This window comes from Tympanuchus pallidicinctus, unplaced genomic scaffold, assembly GCF_026119805.1.
Source record: "Tympanuchus pallidicinctus isolate F22 unplaced genomic scaffold, pur_lepc_1.0 scaffold27, whole genome shotgun sequence".
NCBI classification, from domain to species: domain Eukaryota; kingdom Metazoa; phylum Chordata; class Aves; order Galliformes; family Phasianidae; genus Tympanuchus; species Tympanuchus pallidicinctus.
Window position 1 is genome coordinate 8186733 of NW_026294744.1, and position 25514 is coordinate 8212246.

The 25514-nt window shown below is 53.5% G+C and overlaps 1 long non-coding RNA gene across 4 annotated transcripts; it reads left to right on the top strand.

Annotated features, from left to right (window-relative positions):
* Positions 1 to 1272: 1272 nt before the first annotated feature.
* On the top strand, positions 1273 to 16774 carry LOC128084563 (uncharacterized). 4 transcript variants are annotated; one of them, XR_008208596.1, is made up of 3 exons: positions 1273 to 2246; positions 2363 to 3068; positions 16632 to 16774. It is a non-coding gene; the product is annotated as an uncharacterized LOC128084563 (long non-coding RNA). The 4 variants fall into 4 exon arrangements; XR_008208598.1 differs by lacking the exon at positions 2363 to 3068 and adding an exon at positions 4115 to 4820; XR_008208597.1 differs by lacking the exon at positions 2363 to 3068 and adding an exon at positions 5907 to 6612.
* Positions 16775 to 25514: the final 8740 nt, after the last annotated feature.

The following is a 25514-nucleotide window of genomic DNA, read 5'->3' on the forward strand; positions in this document are numbered from 1 at the left end:
AACCAAGAGAGTGCGCCTGCAACGCATGGCGCTGGAGATGGCAACGGAGAGGGCGATCACACGATGGAGAATGCTGAAGAGGGCAATCAAGAGGGTGCTCCCATGAAGGATGACACTGGAGAAGCCTAAAAAGACAGCGAACCACCACAGGCGACGCTGGAAAAGCACAAGCATTGGACACGTCTGCAGACGTAGCTTGAGAGGAAAATGGAGCGGGTACTGCCGTGGAGGATGATGGTGGAGATGCCAATGGAGAGGGCGCTCCTGTGACAGGCGACACTGGTGAAGGCACTGGAGAGGGTTGCTCCCATGACGGGCGGTGCTGAAGAGAGCAGTCTGCCAACAGACATTGCTGGAGAAACAGAAAGCGGCGCTCGTCTGGTGGATGATGCTGACAAGATGCAGCGAAAGGAGCTCCCACGATGCCGAGGATGGTGCCGAGGATGGTGCCGAGGATGGTGCCGAGGATGGTGCCGAGGATGGTGCCGAGGATGGTGCCGAGGATGGTGCCGAGGATGGTGCCGAGGATGGTGCCGAGGATGGTGCCGAGGATGGTGCCGAGGATGGTGCCGAGTGCACTTAGGCAATGGACTATGCCAGAGGAGGCATTGCCAAAAGCGATAATCAGAACGGTTAAACAGAAGCGGTGCAGGAGATGGTGCTCTCCAGATAGACAGTGCCAGTGGCACGACAAAAGATGCTGCTCACAGTCAGGACAGTGCAAGAGGCGGTGCTGGAGATGGCTCGCCAGAAGGACAATGTCACAGGTAGCACTGGAGATTGCACCATCCGCAAGGACGATGCCACACGTGAGGCCATAAACAGCGCTCCCGCAACAATCCACGCTGCCCTGAGCGCTTCTGGGACTGGTGGCTCTGCTGATGGCGCTTACCAGGAGGACAAAGCAAGGGGCGGCACCGGAGATGGTGCTCACTGGAAGGATAATGCTGAAGGCAAAACCGTAGACGGTGCTCACCGGAAGGACAAGGCAAGAGGTAGTGCAGGAGATGGCACAGATCAGAACGACGATGCTAGAGGCGGTGCCTGACAGGGCGTACTCCGGAAGTACAGTGTAAGTGATAGGGCACCTGAGACAGGCAGTGCTGCTGAAGCAGGGCGGCGCATAATGTTCCCTGTGAACAAAGCTGAGGAAGCAGCAGGATGTGGTCTTTCAATGGCAGAGGAAGCTGAAAAAGTAGCATGAGGCTCTGCTCCCACGACAGGCGACAAAGGAGAAGCGTAAGGTGGGGGTGCTCCCATGAATGTGGCTGCTGGATAAGCAGAAAGAAAAGGGTGCGCGAATGATGGATGAAATTGGAGAATCCGAACGAGAGTGCTCTCCCATGAGAGAAGATGCTATAAAGGGCAACTGAGAGGTTGGTCTCACGATGGGCTATGCTGGAGACGCTTTCTCCCGGGACAGGTGATGCTGGAAAGGGCAGTCTGCCTAGGGACAGTGCTAGCGAAACAGAAAGCAGTGCTCATCTGGTGGATGATGCTGACAAGCTGCACAAAAAGGAGCTCCCCCAACGGATGGTGCTGTAGATGTTGTTGGAGAAGGCCCTTTGCGAATGGACGATGCCAGAGGCAGTGCTCCAGGAAGCGCTATTCATAAAGATTAAAGCAGAGGTGGTGCTGGAGACGGTGCTCACCACATACACGATGCTAGCAACACTACAGAAGGTGCTGCTCATAGTAAGGACTATGCTAGAGGCGGTGCTCACCAGAAGAACGACGCAAAGGGTGGTGCCAGGAACGGTGCACACTCGAAGGGAAGGCAATGAAGACAGAGCAACCATGACACATGGTGCTGGAGAGCTCAACCAAGAGAGTGCGCCTGCAACGCATGGCGCTGGAGATGGCAACGGAGAGGGCGATCACACGATGGAGAATGCTGAAGAGGGCAATCAAGAGGGTGCTCCCATGAAGGATGACACTGGAGAAGCCTAAAAAGACAGCGAACCACCACAGGCGACGCTGGAAAAGCACAAGCATTGGACACGTCTGCAGACGTAGCTTGAGAGGAAAATGGAGCGGGTACTGCCGTGGAGGATGATGGTGGAGATGCCAATGGAGAGGGCGCTCCTGTGACAGGCGACACTGGTGAAGGCACTGGAGAGGGTTGCTCCCATGACGGGCGGTGCTGAAGAGAGCAGTCTGCCAACAGACATTGCTGGAGAAACAGAAAGCGGCGCTCGTCTGGTGGATGATGCTGACAAGATGCAGCGAAAGGAGCTCCCACGATGGTGCCGAGGATGGTGCCGAGGATGGTGCCGAGGATGGTGCCGAGGATGGTGCCGAGGATGGTGCCGAGGATGGTGCCGAGGATGGTGCCGAGGATGGTGCCGAGGATGGTGCCGAGGATGGTGCCGAGGATGGTGCCGAGGATGGTGCCGAGTGCACTTAGGCAATGGACTATGCCAGAGGAGGCATTGCCAAAAGCGATAATCAGAACGGTTAAACAGAAGCGGTGCAGGAGATGGTGCTCTCCAGATAGACAGTGCCAGTGGCACGACAAAAGATGCTGCTCACAGTCAGGACAGTGCAAGAGGCGGTGCTGGAGATGGCTCGCCAGAAGGACAATGTCACAGGTAGCACAGGAGATTGCACCATCCGCAAGGACGATGCCACACGTGAGGCCATAAACAGCGCTCCCGCAACAATCCACGCTGCCCTGAGCGCTTCTGGGACTGGTGGCTCTGCTGATGGCGCTTACCAGGAGGACAAAGCAAGGGGCGGCACCGGAGATGGTGCTCACTGGAAGGATAATGCTGAAGGCAAAACCGTAGACGGTGCTCACCGGAAGGACAAGGCAAGAGGTAGTGCAGGAGATGGCACAGATCAGAACGACGATGCTAGAGGCGGTGCCTGACAGGGCGTACTCCGGAAGTACAGTGTAAGTGATAGGGCACCTGAGACAGGCAGTGCTGCTGAAGCAGGGCGGCGCATAATGTTCCCTGTGAACAAAGCTGAGGAAGCAGCAGGATGTGGTCTTTCAATGGCAGAGGAAGCTGAAAAAGTAGCATGAGGCTCTGCTCCCACGACAGGCGACAAAGGAGAAGCGTAAGGTGGGGGTGCTCCCATGAATGTGGCTGCTGGATAAGCAGAAAGAAAAGGGTGCGCGAATGATGGATGAAATTGGAGAATCCGAACGAGAGTGCTCTCCCATGAGAGAAGATGCTATAAAGGGCAACTGAGAGGTTGGTCTCACGATGGGCTATGCTGGAGACGCTTTCTCCCGGGACAGGTGATGCTGGAAAGGGCAGTCTGCCTAGGGACAGTGCTAGCGAAACAGAAAGCAGTGCTCATCTGGTGGATGATGCTGACAAGCTGCACAAAAAGGAGCTCCCCCAACGGATGGTGCTGTAGATGTTGTTGGAGAAGGCCCTTTGCGAATGGACGATGCCAGAGGCAGTGCTCCAGGAAGCGCTATTCATAAAGATTAAAGCAGAGGTGGTGCTGGAGACGGTGCTCACCACATACACGATGCTAGCAACACTACAGAAGGTGCTGCTCATAGTAAGGACTATGCTAGAGGCGGTGCTCACCAGAAGAACGACGCAAAGGGTGGTGCCAGGAACGGTGCACACTCGAAGGGAAGGCAATGAAGACAGAGCAACCATGACACATGGTGCTGGAGAGCTCAACCAAGAGAGTGCGCCTGCAACGCATGGCGCTGGAGATGGCAACGGAGAGGGCGATCACACGATGGAGAATGCTGAAGAGGGCAATCAAGAGGGTGCTCCCATGAAGGATGACACTGGAGAAGCCTAAAAAGACAGCGAACCACCACAGGCGACGCTGGAAAAGCACAAGCATTGGACACGTCTGTAGACGTAGCTTGAGAGGAAAATGGAGCGGGTACTGCCGTGGAGGATGATGGTGGAGATGCCAATGGAGAGGGCGCTCCTGTGACAGGCGACACTGGTGAAGGCACTGGAGAGGGTTGCTCCCATGACGGGCGGTGCTGAAGAGAGCAGTCTGCCAACAGACATTGCTGGAGAAACAGAAAGCGGCGCTCGTCTGGTGGATGATGCTGACAAGATGCAGCGAAAGGAGCTCCCACGATGGTGCCGAGGATGGTGCCGAGGATGGTGCCGAGGATGGTGCCGAGGATGGTGCCGAGGATGGTGCCGAGGATGGTGCCGAGTGCACTTAGGCAATGGACTATGCCAGAGGAGGCATTGCCAAAAGCGATAATCAGAACGGTTAAACAGAAGCGGTGCAGGAGATGGTGCTCTCCAGATAGACAGTGCCAGTGGCACGACAAAAGATGCTGCTCACAGTCAGGACAGTGCAAGAGGCGGTGCTGGAGATGGCTCGCCAGAAGGACAATGTCACAGGTAGCACAGGAGATTGCACTATCCACAAGGACGATGCCACACGTGAGGCCATAAACAGCGCTCCCGCAACAATCCACGCTGCCCTGAGCGCTTCTGGGACTGGTGGCTCTGCTGATGGCGCTTACCAGGAGGACAAAGCAAGGGGCGGCACCGGAGATGGTGCTCACTGGAAGGATAATGCTGAAGGCAAAACCGTAGACGGTGCTCACCGGAAGGACAAGGCAAGAGGTAGTGCAGGAGATGGCACAGATCAGAACGACGATGCTAGAGGCGGTGCCTGACAGGGCGTACTCCGGAAGTACAGTGTAAGTGATAGGGCACCTGAGACAGGCAGTGCTGCTGAAGCAGGGCGGCGCATAATGTTCCCTGTGAACAAAGCTGAGGAAGCAGCAGGATGTGGTCTTTCAATGGCAGAGGAAGCTGAAAAAGTAGCATGAGGCTCTGCTCCCACGACAGGCGACAAAGGAGAAGCGTAAGGTGGGGGTGCTCCCATGAATGTGGCTGCTGGATAAGCAGAAAGAAAAGGGTGCGCGAATGATGGATGAAATTGGAGAATCCGAACGAGAGTGCTCTCCCATGAGAGAAGATGCTATAAAGGGCAACTGAGAGGTTGGTCTCACGATGGGCTATGCTGGAGACGCTTTCTCCCGGGACAGGTGATGCTGGAAAGGGCAGTCTGCCTAGGGACAGTGCTAGCGAAACAGAAAGCAGTGCTCATCTGGTGGATGATGCTGACAAGCTGCACAAAAAGGAGCTCCCCCAACGGATGGTGCTGTAGATGTTGTTGGAGAAGGCCCTTTGCGAATGGACGATGCCAGAGGCAGTGCTCCAGGAAGCGCTATTCATAAAGATTAAAGCAGAGGTGGTGCTGGAGACGGTGCTCACCACATACACGATGCTAGCAACACTACAGAAGGTGCTGCTCATAGTAAGGACTATGCTAGAGGCGGTGCTCACCAGAAGAACGACGCAAAGGGTGGTGCCAGGAACGGTGCACACTCGAAGGGAAGGCAATGAAGACAGAGCAACCATGACACATGGTGCTGGAGAGCTCAACCAAGAGAGTGCGCCTGCAACGCATGGCGCTGGAGATGGCAACGGAGAGGGCGATCACACGATGGAGAATGCTGAAGAGGGCAATCAAGAGGGTGCTCCCATGAAGGATGACACTGGAGAAGCCTAAAAAGACAGCGAACCACCACAGGCGACGCTGGAAAAGCACAAGCATTGGACACGTCTGTAGACGTAGCTTGAGAGGAAAATGGAGCGGGTACTGCCGTGGAGGATGATGGTGGAGATGCCAATGGAGAGGGCGCTCCTGTGACAGGCGACACTGGTGAAGGCACTGGAGAGGGTTGCTCCCATGACGGGCGGTGCTGAAGAGAGCAGTCTGCCAACAGACATTGCTGGAGAAACAGAAAGCGGCGCTCGTCTGGTGGATGATGCTGACAAGATGCAGCGAAAGGAGCTCCCACGATGGATGGTGCCGAGGATGGTGCCGAGGATGGTGCCGAGGATGGTGCCGAGGATGGTGCCGAGGATGGTGCCGAGGATGGTGCCGAGGATGGTGCCGAGGATGGTGCCGAGGATGGTGCCGAGTGCACTTAGGCAATGGACTATGCCAGAGGAGGCATTGCCAAAAGCGATAATCAGAACGGTTAAACAGAAGCGGTGCAGGAGATGGTGCTCTCCAGATAGACAGTGCCAGTGGCACGACAAAAGATGCTGCTCACAGTCAGGACAGTGCAAGAGGCGGTGCTGGAGATGGCTCGCCAGAAGGACAATGTCACAGGTAGCACAGGAGATTGCACCATCCACAAGGACGATGCCACACGTGAGGCCATAAACAGCGCTCCCGCAACAATCCACGCTGCCCTGAGCGCTTCTGGGACTGGTGGCTCTGCTGATGGCGCTTACCAGGAGGACAAAGCAAGGGGCGGCACCGGAGATGGTGCTCACTGGAAGGATAATGCTGAAGGCAAAACCGTAGACGGTGCTCACCGGAAGGACAAGGCAAGAGGTAGTGCAGGAGATGGCACAGATCAGAACGACGATGCTAGAGGCGGTGCCTGACAGGGCGTACTCCGGAAGTACAGTGTAAGTGATAGGGCACCTGAGACAGGCAGTGCTGCTGAAGCAGGGCGGCGCATAATGTTCCCTGTGAACAAAGCTGAGGAAGCAGCAGGATGTGGTCTTTCAATGGCAGAGGAAGCTGAAAAAGTAGCATGAGGCTCTGCTCCCACGACAGGCGACAAAGGAGAAGCGTAAGGTGGGGGTGCTCCCATGAATGTGGCTGCTGGATAAGCAGAAAGAAAAGGGTGCGCGAATGATGGATGAAATTGGAGAATCCGAACGAGAGTGCTCTCCCATGAGAGAAGATGCTATAAAGGGCAACTGAGAGGTTGGTCTCACGATGGGCTATGCTGGAGACGCTTTCTCCCGGGACAGGTGATGCTGGAAAGGGCAGTCTGCCTAGGGACAGTGCTAGCGAAACAGAAAGCAGTGCTCATCTGGTGGATGATGCTGACAAGCTGCACAAAAAGGAGCTCCCCCAACGGATGGTGCTGTAGATGTTGTTGGAGAAGGCCCTTTGCGAATGGACGATGCCAGAGGCAGTGCTCCAGGAAGCGCTATTCATAAAGATTAAAGCAGAGGTGGTGCTGGAGACGGTGCTCACCACATACACGATGCTAGCAACACTACAGAAGGTGCTGCTCATAGTAAGGACTATGCTAGAGGCGGTGCTCACCAGAAGAACGACGCAAAGGGTGGTGCCAGGAACGGTGCACACTCGAAGGGAAGGCAATGAAGACAGAGCAACCATGACACATGGTGCTGGAGAGCTCAACCAAGAGAGTGCGCCTGCAACGCATGGCGCTGGAGATGGCAACGGAGAGGGCGATCACACGATGGAGAATGCTGAAGAGGGCAATCAAGAGGGTGCTCCCATGAAGGATGACACTGGAGAAGCCTAAAAAGACAGCGAACCACCACAGGCGACGCTGGAAAAGCACAAGCATTGGACACGTCTGCAGACGTAGCTTGAGAGGAAAATGGAGCGGGTACTGCCGTGGAGGATGATGGTGGAGATGCCAATGGAGAGGGCGCTCCTGTGACAGGCGACACTGGTGAAGGCACTGGAGAGGGTTGCTCCCATGACGGGCGGTGCTGAAGAGAGCAGTCTGCCAACAGACATTGCTGGAGAAACAGAAAGCGGCGCTCGTCTGGTGGATGATGCTGACAAGATGCAGCGAAAGGAGCTCCCACGATGGATGGTGCCGAGGATGGTGCCGAGGATGGTGCCGAGGATGGTGCCGAGGATGGTGCCGAGGATGGTGCCGAGGATGGTGCCGAGGATGGTGCCGAGGATGGTGCCGAGGATGGTGCCGAGGATGGTGCCGAGTGCACTTTGGCTATGGTTAGATGGTGGTGCTGGTGGTGGCGGTGGTGTGTGTGAGAGGGTGGGTGCGATGCTGGCGGTGGTGTGTGTCAGGGGGGTGGCGGTGGTGTGTGTCAGGGGGGTGGCGGTGGTGTGTGTCAGGGGGGTGGCGGTGGTGTGTGTCAGGGGGTGGCGGTGGTGTGTGAGAGGGTGCTGGTGGCTGTGGTGGTGTGTGTGAGAGGGTGCTGGTGGTGGTGGGGGTGGTGTGCGTTAGAGGGTCGTGGTGGTGGTAATGGTGGTGTATGTGAGAGTGTCATGGTGCTGGTGGGGTGTGTGAGAGGGTGCTGGTGGTGGTGTTGGTGTGTGTTCGAGGGTCGTGGTGGTGGTGTGTGTGAGAGGTTGGTTGTGGTTGTGGTGTGTGTGAGAGGGTCTTGGTGGTGGTGTGTATGAGAGGGTAGTGGGGGTGGAGTGTGTGTGAGAGGGTGCTGGTGGTGTGTGTGAGAGGGTGCTGGTGGTGTGTGTGAGAGGGTGCTGGTGGTGTTGGTGGTGAGTGTTTTAGAGGGTGGTGGTGGTTGTGGTCATGGTGGTGTGTGTGAGAGGGTCGTGGTTGTGCTTGTGGTGGTGGTGTGTGTTAGAGGCTGGTGGTGGTGGTGGTGGTGTGTGTGAGAGGGTGCTGGTGGTGATGGTGGTGTGTGTGAGAGGGTGCTGGTGTGGTGGTGGTGGTGTGTGTGAGAGGGTGCTGGTGGTGATGGTGGTGTGTGTGAGAGGGTGCTGGTGTGGTGGTGGTGGTGTGTGTTTGAGGGTGGTGCTGGCGGTGGTGTTGTGTGTTTGAGGGTGGTGCTGGCGGTGGTGGTGTGTGTTTGAGGGTGGTGCTGGCGGTGGTGGTGTGTGTCAGAGTGTGGTGGTGTGCGTTACAGGGTCGTGGTGGTAGTGTGTGTTAGGTTGTGGTGGTGTTTGTGTGTGTTATAGGGTGCTGATGGTGGTGGTGCTGGTGGCGGTGGTGGTGTGCGTGAGAGGGTGCTGGTGGCGGTGTGCATGAGAGGGTGCTGGTGGTGGTGGTGGAGTGTGTTAGTGGGTTGTGGTGGTGGTGGTTGTGTGTGTTAAGTGGTTTGTGGTGGTGTGTGTTAAAGGCTGGTGGTGGTGGTGCTGGTGTGTGTTAGAGGGTGGTGGTGGTGCTGGTGTGTGTTAGAGGGTGGTGGTGGTGATTGTGTGCGTGTGTGAGAGGGTGGTGGCGGTGGTGTGTGTGAGAGGGTGCAGGAGCTGGTAGTGGTGGTGTGTGTTAAGAGGTTCGTGGTGGTGGTGTGTATGAGAGGGTGCTGGTAGTGGTGGGGGTGGTGTGTGTGAGAGGGTGGTTTTTGGCGGTGTGTGTGAGAGAGAGGGTGGTGGTTGGCGGTGTGTGAGTGAGAGAGGGTGGTGGTTGGCGGTGTGTGTGTGAGAGAGGGTGGTGGCGGTGGTGATGGCGTGTGTTAGAGTGTTGGTGGTGGTGGCGTGTGTGAGAGGGTGGTGGTGGTGTGTGTGAGAGGGTGGTGGTGCTGGTGGTGGTGTGTGTTAGAAGGTGGTGGTGCTGGTGGTGATGTGTCTGTTAGAGGGTGTGGTGGTCGTCGTGGTGTCTGTTAGACAGTGGTGGTGGCAGTGGTGTGTGTGAGAGGGTGGTGGTTGTGATGTGTGTTAGAGGGTCGTGGTGGTGGTGGTGATGTGTGTTAGAGGGTCGTGGTGGTGGTGGTGTGTATTAGAGGGTCGTGGTTGTGGCGGTGTGTGTTAAAGGCTGGTGGTGGTCGTGGCGGTGTGTATTAGAGGGTCGTGGTGGTGCTTGTGTGTGTGTGTAAGAGGGTGGTGGTGGTGGTGGTGTGTGTTAGAGGGTGCAGGTGCTGGTAGTGGTGGTGTGTGTGAGAGGGTCTTGGTGGTGTGTGTGAGAGGGTGGTGGTAGGGGTGGTGTGTGTGAGAGAGGGTGGTGGCGGTGGTGATGGCGTGTGTTACAGAGTGTTGGTGGTGGTGGTGTGTGTGAGAGGGTGGTGGTGGTGTGTGTGAGAGGGTGGTGGTGGTGTGTGTGAGAGGGTGGTGGTGGTGTGTGTGAGAGGGTGGTGGTGGTTTGTGTGAGAGTGTTGTGGTGGTGGTGTTTGTGAGAGGATTGTGGTGGTGTTTGTGAGAGGGTTGTGGTGGTGTGTGTGAGAGGGTGCTGGTGCTGGTGGTGTGTGTGAGAGGGTGGGGGTGGTGCTGGTGGTGGTGGTGTGTATGAGAGGGTGCTGGTGGTGGTGGTGATGTGTGTGAGAGGGTTGTGGTGGTGGTGTTTGTGAGCGGGTGGTGGTGCTGGTGGTGGTGGTGTGTGTTAGAAGGTGGTGGTGCTGGTGGTGGTGGTGTGTGTGAGAGGGTGGTGGTGTGTGTGAGAGGGTGGTGGTGTGTGTGAGAGGGTGGTCGTGGCGGTGTGTGTTGGAGGGTCGTGGTGGTCGTGGCGGTGTGTGTTGGAGGGTCGTGGTGGTCGTGGCGGTGTGTGTTGGAGGGTCGTGGTGGTCGTGGCGGTGTGTGTTGGAGGGTCGTGGTGGTCGTGGTGGTGTGTGTTGGAGGGTGGTGCTGCTGCTGCTGGTGTGTGTGAGAGGGTGGTGGCGGTGGTGTCTGTTAGAGGGTGCAGTTGCTGGTAGTGGTGGTGTGTGGAGAGGGTCTTGGTGGTGTGAGTGAGAGGGTGCTGGTGGTGGTGGTGGTGCGTGTGAGAGGGTGGGGGTGGGGGTGGTGCATGTGAGAGAGGGTTGTGGCGGTGGTGATGGCGTGTGTGAGAGGGTGGTGGCGGTGGCGTGTGGTGGTGGTGGTGGCGGTGTGTGTGAGAGGGTTGTGGTGGTGGTGTTTGTGAGCGGGTGGTGGTGTGTGTGAGAGGGTGGGGGTGGTGCTGGTGGTGTGTGTTAGAGGGTGGTGGTGGTGCTAGTGGTGGTGGTGTGTGTTAGAAGGTGGTGGTACTGGTGGTGGTGGTGTTTGTTAGAGGGTGCTGGTGCTGGTGGTGGTGGTGTGTGTTAGAGGGTGGTGCTGGTGGTGATGTGTGTGAGAGGTTGCTGGTGGTGGTGGTGGCGTGTGTTAGACGGTGGTGGTGGTGGCGGCGTTGTGTGTGAGAGGGTTGTGGTGGTGGTGTTTGTGAGAGGGTGGTGGTGTTGTGTGTGAGAGGGTGCTGGTGGTTGTGTGTGTGAGATGGTGGGGGTGGTGTTAGTGGTGTGTGTTAGAGGGTGGTGGTGGTGGTGGTGTCTGTTAGAGGGTGTGGTGGTGGTAGTGTCTGTTAGAGGGTGGTGGTCGTCGTGGTGTCTGTTAGTGGTTGTTGTTGTTGGTGGTGGTGGTGTGTGTTAAAGGCTGGTGGTGGTGGTGTTGGTGTGTGTGAGAGGGTGCTTGTGGTGCTGGTGGTGATGGTGGTGTGTGTGAGAGGGTGCTGGTGTGGTGGTGGTGTGTGTTTGAGGGTGGTGCTGGCGGTGGGTTGGTGTGTGTTAGAGGGTGGTAGTGGGGGTGGTTTGTGTCAGAGGGTGGTTGTAGTCATGGTAGTGTGTGGGTGCTGGTGGTGTGTGTCAGAGTGTGGTGGTAGTGTGTGTTAGGTTGTGGTGGTGTTTGTGTGTGTTATAGGGTGGCGGTGGTGTGCGTGAGAGGGTGCTGGTGGCGGTGGCGGAGTGTGTTAGTGGGTCGTGGAGGTGCTGGTGGTGTGTGTTAAGAGGTTTGTGGTGGTGGTGATGTGTGTTAGAGGGTGGTGGTGGTCGTGGCGGTGTGTGTTAGAGGGTGGTGGTGGTGCTGGTGTGTGTTAGAGGGTGGTGGTGGTGCTGGTGTGTGTTAGAGGGTGGTGGTGGTGCTGGTGGTGTGTTAGAGGGTGGTGGTGGTGCTGGTGTGTGTTAGAGGGTGGTGGTGGTGATTGTGTGCGTGTGTGAGAGGGTGGTGGCGGTGGTGTGTGTTAGAGGGTGCAGGTGCTGGTAGTGGTGGTGTGTGTGAGAGGTTCGTGGTGGTGGTGTGTATGAGAGGTGCTGGTAGTGTTGGGGGTGGTGTGAGTGAGAGGGTGCTGTTGGTGGTGTGTGTGAGAGGGTGGTGGTTGGCGGTGTGTGTGTGAGAGAGGGTGGTGGCGGTGGTGATGGCGTGTGTTACAGAGTGTTGGTGGTGGTGGCGTGTGTGAGAGGGTGGTGGTGGTGTGTGTTAGAGGGTGGTGGTGGTGCTGGTGGTGGTGTCTGTTAGAAGGTGGTGATGCTGGTGGTGGTGGTGTCTGTTAGAGGGTGCTGGTGCTGGTAGTGGTGGTGTATGGCAGAGGGTGCTGATGGTGGTGGTGATGTGTGTGAGAAGTTGCTGGTGGTGGTGGTGGTGGTGTGTGTGAGAGGGTTGTGTTGGTGGTGTTTGTGAGAGGGTGCTGGTGGTGGTGGTGGTGTGTGTGAGAGGGTGGGGGTGGTGCTGGTGGTGTGTGTTAGAGGGTGGTGGTGGTAGTGGTGTGTGTGAGAGGGTGCAGGTGGTGGTGGTGTCTGTTAGAGGGGGTGATGGTCGTCGTGGTGTCTGTTAGACAGTGGTGGTGGTGGTGGTGGAGTGTGTTAGTGGTTGGTGGTGGTGGTGTGTGTTAGAGGGTGGTGGTGGTGTGTGTTAGAGGGTGGTGGTGGTGTGTGTTAGAGGGTGGTGGTGGTGTGTCTTAGAGGGTCGTGGTGGTGATGTGTGTTAGAGGGTCATGGTGGTGGTGGTGATGTGTGTTAGAGGGTCGTGGTGGTGGTGTGTGTTAAAGGCTGGTGGTGGTCGTGGCGGTGTGTGTTGGAGGGTCGTGGTGGTGGTGGTGTGTGTTAGAGGGTCATGGTGGTGATGTGTGTTAGAGGGTCGTGGTGGTGGTGGTGATGTGTGTTAGAGGGTCGTGGTGGTGGTGGTGATGTGTGTTAGAGGGTCGTGGTGGTGGTGATGTGTATTAGAGTGTTGTGGTGGTGTGTGTTAAAGACTGGTGGTGGTCGTGGCGGTGTGTGTTGGAGGGTCGTGGTGGTGGTGGTGTGTATTAGAGGGCTGGTGGTGGTCGTGGCGGTGTGTGAGAGGGTGGTGGTGCTGCTGCTGGTGTGTGTTAGAGGGTGGTGGTGGTGCTTGTGTGTGTGTGTAAGAGGGTGGTGCTGGTGGTGGTGGTGGTGTGTGTTAGAGGGTGCAGGTGCTGGTAGTGGTGGTGTGTGTGAGAGGGTCTTGGTGGTGTGTGTGAGAGGGTGGTGGTGGGGGTGGTGTGTGTGAGAGAGGGTGGTGGCGGTGGTGATGGCGTGTGTTACAGAGTGTTGGTGGTGGTGGCGTGTGTGAGAGGGTGGTGCTGGTGGTGTGTGTGAGAGGATGCTGGTGGTGGTGGTGTGTGTGAGAGGGTGCTGGTGGTGGTGGTGGCGGTGTGTGTGAGAGGGTTGTGGTGGTGGTGTTTGTGAACGGGTGGTGGTGTGTTTGAGAGGGTGGGGGTGGTGCTGGTCGTGTATGTTAGAGGGTGGTGGTGGTGCTGGTGGTGGTGGTGTGTGTTAGAAGGTGGTGGTGCTGGTGGTGGTGGTGCTTGTTAGAGGGTGCTGGTGCTGGTAGTGGTGGTGTGTGTTAGAGGGTGGTGGTGGTGCTGGTGGTGGTGGCGTGTGTTAGACGGTGGTGGTGGCGGCGGTGTGTGTGAGAGGGTGGTGGCGGCGGTGTGTGTGAGAGGGTGGTGGCGGTGTGTGTGAGAGGGTGCTGGTGGTGTGTGTGAGAAGGTGAGGGTGGTGGTGGTGGTAGTGGTGTGTGTGAGAGGGTGCTGGTGGTGGTGGTGTGTGTTAGAGGGTGGTGGTGGTGCTGGTGGTGGTGGTGTGTGTTAGAAGGTGGTGGTGCTGGTGGTGGTGGTGCTTGTTAGAGGGTGCTGGTGCTGGTGGTGGTGGTGTGTGTTAGAGGGTGGTGGTGGTGCTGGTGGTGGTGGCGTGTGTTAGACGGTGGTGGTGGCGGCGGTGTGTGTGAGAGGGTGGTGGCGGCGGTGTGTGTGAGAGGGTGGTGGCGGTGTGTGTGAGAGGGTGCTGGTGGTGGTGTGTGTGAGAAGGTGAGGGTGGTGGTGGTGGTGTATGTTAGAGGGTGGTGGTGGTAGTGGTGTGTGTGAGAGGGTGCTGGTGGTGGTGGTGTGTGTTAGAGGGTGGTGGTGGTGCTGGTGGTGGTGGTGTGTGTTAGAAGTTGGTGGTGCTGGTGGTGGTGGTGTGTGTTAGAGGGTGGTGGTGGTGCTGGTGCTGGTTGTGGCGGTGTGTGTGAGAGGGTGGCGGTGTGTGTGAGAGGGTGGCGGTGGTGTGTGTGAGAGGGTGGCGGTGGTGTGTGTGAGAGGGTGGCGGTGGTGTGTGTGAGAGGGTGGCGGTGGTGTGTGTGAGAGGATGCTGGTGGTGGTGGTGTGTGTGTGAGGTGGGGGTGGTGCTGGTGGTGTGTGTTAGAGGGTGGGGGTGGTGCTGGTGGTGTGTGTGAGAGGGTGCTGGTGGTGGTGGTGGTGTCTGTTAGAGGGTGGTGGTCGTCGTGGTGTCAGTGGGTGGTGGTGGTGGTGGTGGAGTGTGTTAGTGGTTGATGGTGATGGTGGTGTGTGTTAGAGGGTCGTGGTGGTGGTGTGTGTTAGAGGCTGGTGGTTGTCGTGGCGGTGTGTGTAAGCGGGTGGTGGTGCTGCTGCTGGTGTGTGTAAGAGGGTGGTGCTGGTGGTGGTGGTGGCCTCTGTTAGAGGGTGCAGGTGCTGGTAGCGGTGGTGTGTGTGAGAGGGTCTTGGTGGTGTTTGTTAGAGGGTGCTGGTGCTGGTAGTGGTGGTGTGTGTTAGAGGGTGGTGATGTTGGTGGGGGTGTGTGATAGAGGGTGCTGGTGGTGGTGGGGGTGTGTGATAGAGGGTGCTGGTGGTGGTGTGTGTGAGAGGGTGCTGGCGGTGGTGTATGTGTGTTAGATGTGCTGGCGGTGGTGGTGTCAGGGTTGTGGTCGTCTTGGTGTCTGTTAGACGGTGGTGGTGCTGGTGGTGGTGTGTGTTGGAGGGTGCTGGTGGTGGTGTGTGTTGGAGGGTGCTGGTGGTGGTGTGTGTTGGAGGGTGCTGGTGGTGTGTGTTGGAGGGTGCTGGTGGTGCTGGTGGTGTGTGTGAGAGGGTGGGGGTGGTGGTGGTGGTGTGTGTTTGAAGGTGGTGGTACTGGTGGTGGTGGTGTTTGTTAGAGGGTGCTGGTGGTGATGTGTGTTAGAAGGTGGTGGTGCTGGTGGTGGTGATGTGTGTGAGAGGTTGGTGGTGGTGGTGTCTGTGAGAGGGTGGGGGTGGTGGTGTGTGTTAGAGGGTCATGGTGGTGGTGGTGTGTGTTAAAGGCTGGTGGTGGTCGTGGCGGTGTGTGTTAGAGGGTGGTGGTGGTGGTGGTGTGTGTTAGAGGGTGCAGGTGCTGGTAGTGGTGGTGTGTGTGAGAGGGTCTTGGTGGTGTGTGTGAGAGGGTGGTGGTGCTGGTGGTGGTGGTGTGTGTTAGAAGGTGGTGGTGCTGGTGGTGGTGGTGTTTGTTAGAGGGTGCTGGTGCTGGTAGTGGTGGTGTGTGTGAGAGGGTGGTGGTGGTAGTGGTGTGTGTGAGAGGGTGCTGGTGGTGGTGTTGTCTGTTAGAGGGGGTGGTGGTCGTCGTGGTGTCTGTTAGATAGTGGTGGTGGTGGTGGTGTGTGTGAGAGGGTGCTGGCGGTGGTGTATGTGTGTTAGATGTGCTGGCGGTGGTGGTGTCTGTTAGGGTTGTGGTCGTCTTGGTGTCTGTTAGACGGTGGTGGTGCTGGTGGTGGTGTGTGTTGGAGGGTGCTGGTGGTGGTGTGTGTTGGAGGGTGCTGGTGGTGCTTGTGTGTGTGTGTAAGAGGGTGGTGGTGGTGGTGGTGTGTGTGTTAGAGGGTGCAGGTGCTGGTAGTGGTGGTGTGTGTGAGAGGGTTTTGGTGGTGTGTGTTAGAGGGTGGTGCTGGTGCTGGTGGTGGTGGTGTGTGTTAGAAGGTGGTTGTGCTGGTGGTGGTGGTGTTTGTTAGAGGGTGCTGGTGCTGGTAGTGGTGGTGTGTGTTAGAGGGTGGTGATGGTGGTGTGTATGAGAGGGTGCTGGTGGTGGTGTGTATGAGAGGGTGCTGGTCGTGGTGGTGGTGTGTGTGTTAGAGGGTGCTGGTGGTGGTGTGTGTGAGAGGGTGGTGGTGGTGTATGTGTGTTAGATGTGCTGGTGGTGGTGGTGTCTGTTAGAGGGTGGTGGTCGTCGTGGTGTCTGTTAGACGGTGGTGGTGCTGGTGGTGTGTGTTGGAGGGTGCTGGTGGTGTGTGTTGGAGGGTGCTGGTGGTGTGTGTTGGAGGGTGGTGGTGGTGGTGGTGTGTGTTGGAGGGTGGTGGTGGTGGTGGTGTGTGTTGGAGGGTGGTGGTGGTGGTGGTGTGTGTTGGAGGGTGGTGGTGGTGGTGTGTGTTGGAGGGTGGTGGTGGTGGTGGTGTGTGTTGGAGGGTGGTGGTGGTGGTGGTGTGTGTTGGAGGGTGGTGGTGGTGGTGGTGGTGTGTGTTGGAGGGTGGTGGTGGTGGTGGTGGTTTGTGTTGGAGGGTGGTGGTGGTGGTGGTGGTTTGTGTTGGAGGGTGGTGGTGGTGGTTTGTGTTAGATGGTTGTGGTGGTGGTTGTGTTTGTGTGTGTTAGAGGGTAGAGGGCACCGGAGATGGTGCTCACTGGAAGGATATTGCTAAAGGCAAAACCGTAGAAGGTGCTCTCCAGAAGGACAAGGCAAGAGGTAGTGCAGGAGATGGCACACATCAGAACGACGATGCTAGAGGCGGTGCCTGACAGGGCGTACTCCGGAAATTCAGTGAAGGTGATCAGGCACCTGAGACAGGCAGTGCTGGTGAAGAAGGAGCGCGCGTAACTTTTGCAGTGAACAAAGCTGAGGAAGCAGCAGGTTGTCGTCTTCCAATGGCAGATGAAGCTGAAACAGGAGCTTGAGGCATTGCTCCCACGACAGGCAACAAAGGAGAAGCGTAAGGTGGGGGTGCTCCCGTGAAGGTGGATGCTGGATAAGCAGAAAGAAAAGGGTGCGCGTAAAATGGATGAAATTGGAGAATCCGAACGAGAGTGCTCTCGCATGAGAGAAGATGCTATAAAGGGCAACTGAGAGGTTGGTCTCACGATAGGCTATGCTGGAGACGCTTTCTCCCGGGACAGGTGATGCTGGAAAGGGCAGTCTGCCTAGGGACAGTGCTAGCGAAACAGAAAGCAGCGCTCATCTGGTGGATGATGCTGACAAGCTGCACAAAAAGGAGCTCCCCCAACGGATGGTGCTGTAGATGTTGTTGGAGAAGGCCCTTCGCGAATGGACGATGCCAGAGGCAGTGCTCCAGGAAGCGCTATTCAGAAAGATTAAGCCAGAGGTGGTGTTGGAGACGGTGCTCACCACGTATACGATGCTAGCAACACTACAAAAGGTTCTGCTCATAGTAAGGACTATGCTAGAGGCGGTGCTCACCAGAAGAACGATGCAAAGGGTGGTTGCCAGGCACGGTGCACACTCGAAGGGAAGGCAATGAAGACAGAGCAACCATGACACATGGTGCTGGAGAGCTCAACCAAGAGAGTGCGCCTGCGACACATGGCGCTGGAGATGGCAACGGAGAGGGCGACCACAAGATGGAGAATGCTGAAGAGGGCAATCAAGAGGGTGCTCCCATGAAGGATGACACTGGAGAAGCCTAAAAAGACAGCGAACCACCACAGGCGACGCTGGAAAAGCGCAAGCATTGGACACGTCTGCAGACGTAGCTTGAGAGGAAAATGGAGCGGGTACTGCCGTGGAGGATGATGGTGGAGATGCCAATGGAGAGGGCGCTCCTGTGACAGGCGACACTGGTGAAGGCACTGGAGAGGGTTGCTCCCATGACGGGCGGTGCTGAAGAGAGCAGTCTGCCAACAGACATTGCTGGAGAAACAGAAAGCGGCGCTCGTCTGGTGGATGATGCCGACAAGCTGCACCAAAAGGAGCTCCCACAATGGATTATGCTGTCGATGTTGCTGTAGAATACACTTAGCCAATGGACAATGACAGAGGAGGCAGTTCTCAAACCTCTAATCAGAACGATTAAACAGAAGAGGTGCAGGAGATGGTGTTCTCCAGATAAACAATCCCTGTGGTCTACAAAAGATGCTGCTCACAATAAGGATAATCTATTGGTCCCACAATGGATGTTGCTGTAACAGGCAATGGTGACGTTGCTTGGGCAATAGACAATGCTGAATTGGGCAATGGAGGGGGCGCTCTCACGATGAATGACACTGTATAATTACAAGGAGAGGGCACTCCTGCAAAGGATGATGCTGGAGAAGCAGGAGAGGACACTATGACATAGGAGTTCCTACTTCCGTTTCTCCAATGATGTACGATGCTGGAAAGGACTACAGAGATGGCCCTACTGCAATGGATGACTCTCTAGAGGGCAACAGAGAAGGGAGCTCTGGGAATGGACAATGCTGAAGAGGGCAATGGAGTGGGTGCTTCTGTGAGGGATGATGCTGTAGAAACGTAAGGAGAGGGTGCTCCCACAAAGGATGATGCTGGAGAAGCAGAAGGAGTGGGTGCTCCCATGATGGATGACGCTGGAGGAGCATAAGGAGTGGGTGCTCTCACAATGGACGATGCTTTAGAAGCAGAAGGAGAGGGCGCTCCCACGACGGACCATGCTGGAGAGGCAGTGTCCTGCAGCTCATGAAGCTGAAGAAGCAGGATGATATGCTACATTACGGATGATGCTGGAGAATCATCAGGACGCTGCACTCCCCTGACGGATGATGCTGGTGTGGCAGCATCAGGACTAGGTATTCCCTGAGTGGATGTAGACTGTGAAGTAGGAGGTTGTATTCCCCTGATGAAGAGGAAGCTGGAAGCAAGGCTGTGAGGCCCTCAGTCTCTCCCCATTGTAGAACTGATTGGTTTAGCAGTACTCTGCGTCATTGCCACATCGACAATGAGCACATGCTCATTGTGACACAACTGTGTTGTCATCATTGAGTTACTTTTCTTCATAATTGGCACTTTTTCTCTGTGAGAAGACAACTCTGGGCAGATATCCATCATGGATCCCAGGCCTCTTGGTGCCCTTCTCTTTGTTTCCGTCTGTCAGAAATCAAGGCAGAAGCAATCTAAGTACTTTTTTTTTTTTTTTTTTTTTAGCCTCTTGTATCATAGCAGTTCCTTATCCAGTCATGTTGGACTACATACTGTTACAATATTACAGTAGATGGAGACTTGCAGCAAGAGGGAAGCGCATTGATTACAGCTACGTTCAGGACAGAATTAAAAAGTGTCATTCTTCTTGAAGTTTTACAGAACACTGTTATACATTTCAGACTTCCCTGAAAATCCTCATCCCAGAGAATGGTTTAGCATAGATTTTCTATTAGCTCTTCATCCATGTCCTATAGTTCTGCCATACGCTCTGGCATCTTCCATTTTAAGTTTTTACTGGAGGGGTTATTTTCTATTTCAAGAAACTACCCGCCATTACAAATCTGTTTAGCAGTTCAGCTTTTAAGGACTGGGCCTGAGATGCACCTTATTTTGCACTGCTGCCTCTTTCCTATATACAAGGATACCCACCACAGCCACGGTTGGGCCCTAGTGGCTCTATGCTGCCCTGTAACCCCACAGCTGCTCAGTCTCCCCCGGTGGGGCGAACAAGCCAACTGGAAATGCAATAAACCCCATAGGTTGAGAAAGAGTTCAATACCATGATAGTAGAAGAAAACAGCATCAAAAACACAACAGCAACCGTAGCCACAACGCAATTACTCACCACTCACCGACCAATGCATGCCATAAATTCCAGTGCTTGCCAAATGCTGCGCACTGCAGGGCCACCACTGACCGACTGACTGCCAGAGAGGGGCTGCCTTTGCCCCTGCCCACAGCTTCACAGTGCCTTTGTGACATCACAAAGGGTTTGGAACGGCCCCTGACCAATGGCAGCACTGCCCTTGGCCCCGCCCCACACCCATCATTGCAGCGGCTCCACCCGAACCAGCAGCTGTGATTGGCCAGGCTCTGCTTCAGTCACTCCGCAGGAACAGGTGTGGTGTTAGCACCTCCTAGCTGCATCCAGGGCTCTCCCTGCCCCCTCAGCCTGTCTCAGGGGCTTTACAAAGCTCACCTCAGCAGCTCTCCCTGGGTGTAGGCTGAAGGCAGGTTGAGAAGGCAGTATTAAAAACGTTCTGTTAGTACCTCCTGTTGCTGTTTTGCCTTCACCTGTGGAACTGTGCCTCTGCTGGGTGTTATGCAGTCATTCAGCCTGTTTGTGAGGCCAACAGGAATGCAGTCCTGGTCCCTGAGCGATGTAGGGGATAAGATACATAGTGCCTCTCAACCCGAGGAGCGCTATCTTTCATGTCTGCTCTGTGTAGCAGAGATACATCAAAAGTTTTTGAAGCCCATAGACAAAGTTCATAGACGTATGGATCCTGATGTCTTCCAATCACCTTGAACTGGACCCCCCCCAGAACTTGATTCTTGATGCCCTTCCTGTGATGTGAGGAACTCAGTGTGTAATAACCAAACTAAAATTGAGAATCAGAAGTGTGGGATGTGTGTGTCCTTAAATGCTTCAAATGGATTTTGCTTCATATCACCATGTTTCTACAAAAATAGCATATATTTATGTGATTTAACTGAACCCATTATTGACTCACTGTAGATGTAGGATGTGCTTCACTTGGGCAGCTGCCCTGGGCAACCAGACCTGGTGGATGGCAGCTCTGTCTGCTGCAGGGATTGGAGCTTTATGATCTTTAGGGTCCCTTGCAACCTCAGCCTATCTATGATTCTATGAAATATACACAGAAAACTTAATTGAATTTCTGTTTACGAGGAAAAAAGACCATTGCATCTGTGTGCCGTCACTAGAGTTCCTGGTGCAAAGTCCAAACTCTCCCACCCACTGTCACTTCTCCCTGGGCAGACCACTAAGCCTGTGGAATGACAGCAGCAGTTCATGCAGGCAGGCTTGGTGCCAGGTGAGTTCAGGAGTTGACAGAGCACGCAGTGGCAGTAGGGTGGATTTTCTGACACATTTTAGGACTAATAACACAGATAACATACCTCCATGCTCTGCAGCAATGGACAGATCAGTAGCAATGGGACAGATCAATATGATGGCAAAAAGGCATTTCACCAGAGGACTGCTCCAAAGTGTTAGATTTCAGTAGGAAGATCTTTATTCAAAGGTCAGCGAGATGCTGACACAAGCTACCCAGAGAAGCTGTGGGTGCCCCATCCCTGGGGGCATTCAAGGATGGGTAGGATGAGGCCCTGATCAGCCTGATTTGGTAGACAGCAATCCTGCCCACAGCAGGGAGTTGGAGCTGGCTGGCCATTAACGTTCCTTCCCATTCAAACCATTATATGATTCTATTATATGATTAAGTCGCTTCTATCTGAACACCAATTTGCAGCCAGAATGCTTGAGGTGTGACTTTGGAGAACATTTTCTGGGTCTGTTTCATTTAAGAAGAATCCAGTTCATGAACTCAACACTGCTTCAAGATGTGGAACTGAGTGCAGCGGACTCAAAGAAGGGCAAGCCCATTGCATGGGGCCCCCTTCAGCCACAGAGTGCTGCACACACACACAGAATGTTTCCCAATGCTTCTCGTGAGAACCAAAGGGAATTTGCTGACAGATGGGGGAACTGCCCACAGTCCTCTCTACTACACTCCTGCTACACTAAACAACAGCGAATGTCTGTAGAAGCAGCTAAATCAGAACGACTTCTGTGTATAGCTACAACTACAGTTAAAAAAAAAAACAGTTATTCCACAAATAATACATCAGTAAAGACCTTCAGAAAGTATCTCGTATACAACGTGTCCTTTGCTGTATATTCTGTGTTGAGGAGTGTGTGTGCATATGAACTGAGATCAGGGGATTTAATAATGACATGAAATTCCTGATTTCCCTCTGAAATCTGGTATGGAGGGGAGCTGTGAACCTCCTCCCAACTCTCAGTAGATAGTAGCTGCCAACACAATAAATGAGTTTGCTTGGTTTGCTGACTTGGTAGACAACCAAAAAAATACCCCAAAATGAAGTGGTAAAGGGCAAATAGCTGACCCTTCTGGCTGCAGGAGCCTCTTTTCAGGCAACATGGTAGTACCCTATGTTGGGATGGAACGAGGAAACTTGCAGTGACCCCACACTTTTAAAAATTATTTTAAAAATGTTATCTGTAGGGATCTCATTGCCTACCCAGTTCAGCCCATCTCAGAGAGATGTTCACATCTTAATATGAGCTAAAATTTTACTTTTCTGTAGGAAAAAGAAGTACGTATCTATGGAACAGCAGCATTTCTTGGGGTGTGGTCTCTGGTCACTAGCTGCTAGAGAGGAGACACAGCAACAGGGCATCTTCTTGTCTCTTGCTGGACCTCCAGCTTCTCAAAACAGGAGAAGAGGCATTAGTCTGGTTACTAAGCACAAAGAAAAAGACAAATAAAAATAGCATGTTGCTTGGTACTTTTTGCAGTCCTGAAAAACATTCATCTCTTTCTCCACCTTTGCTGCTAAGCACCTCCTGCTGCAATTTCTGCTGCCCTTGAATTGGATTTTTCACAATATTGCATGTACAGAAATCCTGATTTCAGAAATCAGGAGGGTTTGCATTTGAAGCTAAATCATGAAAACATATCTTTTTATTCTGAATGGAAGGGTGACCATTTCTATTTCAAATAAGCATGGGAAAAACATAGACCTTTTGAGAAGTGAACTTGATAAGGCCAGATTAGAAGTGCAGCTCTCTACTTCAATCGTGAGAAGAAAGCAGCGTGTGCATTGTGGGAGCTGAGAAGAAGGAGATGCCATCTGTCCTGGCCCTTTCTCCTCCATTGCACTCTTTCACCACCATTCTTTCCCATGAGGAATCCTGGCAAAATGATGCAGATAAATTTTATATCTAAATTTCAAGTCAGCAAGGTCCCGTGGCTGACAGGGAATCCTCTTGCCTTTCTGTTTGGTTCTCTTGCTTTAGCTATTGTTATGTTCTGAGGCTTTATCTTTTTTAAGCAATGCAATAGAAACAATGCAATCAAGCTGGCCACTGGCATGCAGACAATTGTCAGCATACTTGTGCAGAATTAATGTTGACATTCTCTTCAGTGCATTCAGGTTGTCTAGAAGAACTCAGGATCAAATGACAGCCTGGAATACTGTTAGAGAGATGATGGAGCAGGCAGTCTCTCCTGATACCTTTTTTTCCTCATTTATTGCACAGGATTTGATTGCAAAGGCTCACACCTGTATGTCAGCAAAGTGGATGGCTGTGACCCAGATGCTGTTACAGAGTAGATTACACCCTGCATGGGACTCATTCCTGGGGCTCAGTCTAGGCCCTAGAAGAGAAGCCACCATTTCATGTGATGCTGGTAGCAGACCCCGCACCACAGAAGAGACTGCATGGAAATCCTGGGGGCAGTTTTAAGACAAATTGGGAGTGCAGCATGAAAGTAATGTTTTCAGCCACATATTCTGTGTTGTGGATTTATGAATTTATGAAGTTTCATTTCCAAGGCTAGCAATATCGATTCCTTTACAGGCTGACTGGCTGTCCACCACCCCAAAGTGGATCCAGGCACTGTGAGGATAGACTTTGTATAAAGTTGTCCCATTCAGTCCTTCACACGCATCCTCAGTGTCCTTATTCGGACACTGTAGGAAAAACCAGTGTTTTTAAAGAGAGAAATCTGCACCTTATAGAGATAAGATCATGTGTATTTGCTACAGTTCACAATTTTCACACATGTAAATCCCCTATTTACATTTATCCCATTTAAGTAACACAGGGCAAGACCACTCCACATTTTGTTGTACCTTTTAATGAAGGAGGTTGTTTCAGAAGAAGCTTAATGAGATGTGTAGAACTGCAGTGTGAAAAATAAGCTGATGGCATGGGGATGATGTGTGCTCAGAAGGCTCAAGAGCCTTCCCAGCGCCCAGATACCAGTTGTTGCATATAACAGAGCCCATCATGTGCACCAGCAGTGTTCACCCACAGGTTGAGGATGTACACGCTTCATTTTGCGGAGGTGATCTACATCAGGAGCATCAGATGCCAGTGCCAAACAACACAAGTGCAGACATAAATCTCTTCTGCAAGTACGGCATCATCACCGCACAGACAACACACTGTGGACGGAGGGTGCCCTGTTTTCTTTTAGTCTGTCCTCTTTCTGATAAGCAAAGCACTTAATGAATCTCAGTTTTGCTGTATGCTCCATGCAGGAGAAACTGAAATACATGATGAACTCCACCGTGGACTTTTAAAAAGGCATTGCCCAAGGTTGATATTACTGTGCACAGACCTGAACAGTACAAGCCCATGTGTCACTGCAGATTTTCTTTAGATAGAGTTCTAAAAGCAAATCAAAATCCCACGCTATCTATGTCAGAGTTATGGGGAAGGCAGTAGATGTAAATAGAGATTACAGAGACAGGAAGCGTTCTGATGAATCTTGGGGTACTGCAGGAGACCACTTTTTAACCTTGATGAAAGAAAGTGCATTCCCAGAACATTACAGAAGGGCTGCACATTTGACAAATCGCCTTTTTTCCTTCACAGCGCTGAGAGAAACTTTCATAATTGTTACACAAAAGTACCAGTGCTTCTGTGTAAGGTTTACTGATCCCAAATAAAGTACATGTAGGCAAGTTAATATTCATAATTTTAATAGAGAGGTTCACATGTTTCATGGGTGGGTGGCTGGTAGAGTCCCCACCAAGCCCTCATTGCCAGCGGTGGCTGGCTGGTCCGACCTGGGATTTTCCCCCACAGATACTGGTGGCAGCCAGCTGGTAGAGTGTCTGCACCACCCCGTTAGTACCGTGGTCATATGTATAACAGCAGGTAACAGTAAAGCATCCCGTATCAGGATAAGCAAGGTTATTCACAGGAAGAAAGGATACTTGCAGCTGCAGAGCAGTTCCTGGCAAATAAGTTTCTTCTATCTACATGCAGAAGCCAGAGGCAGTTTACTTGTGTTCCCTTTCACCTGGGTCAGTTGCCTGTTCAGGGTGTGACTGGTATTTTTCCAGACAGGTGTATCTAGCACTGTGGTTTAATTTCTTTCATCTGAGGTTTCTTACAAAGGAATCATGATGGGTATTAAATCTATGCCATAACAACACTGCAGAGATTTATATGTGTAATGATGAAGCTACCAGGTCTTGATAGGATTGCAGTCCTGGTAGCAGTTTGATAGTCAGCTCAACTTCTTGCCAACTCTCATTTGTGGACTCCTGCGTACCTTCCAGCTTCCTTTCACTTTCACTGCTTACACTCTTTCTTCACCCCAGCCATTCACTCTCTCTTTCTTTTCAGCAGCATATGAGAGCTTGGGGGGCCTGTGGGGAGTTCTTGAGCTCCAAAAAGCAAGTGCAGAAGGTGACTGGGCTAACATGACAGGACCAAGGTTTATCTGTAATGTTTTAATCTGTGCAAAGTTCACCTCAGACCAGCCATTACTATACACTAGCCCTATCTCTAGGAGTACCCCAGATTGGACCGGGCCCTTCTCTCAAAGCAAGAATATTGTGCCAACTGTTTTTTTCATGAATACTTGCACTTTGAAATAGTAATTAAAAAAATCCTTCTCCTCCTCCATCTATATCATTTGACAGTTGTGATTACAGCAAAGCTTCAGCTGAAGCCCAAGCACCTCTAGTCTGTGTTAAAGCAGCTCTTAGCTGATTTGGATGGTGCCAGTCTTGACTTTAGCAATGTACCTCTGACATCCAGTTGGTACTGGAAACTAATTTGTAAAACCACATCATTTCAAAATTCTGATATTCAAAGTAACACATGATCTATAACTACAGAAAGAATGGAAACAGGAT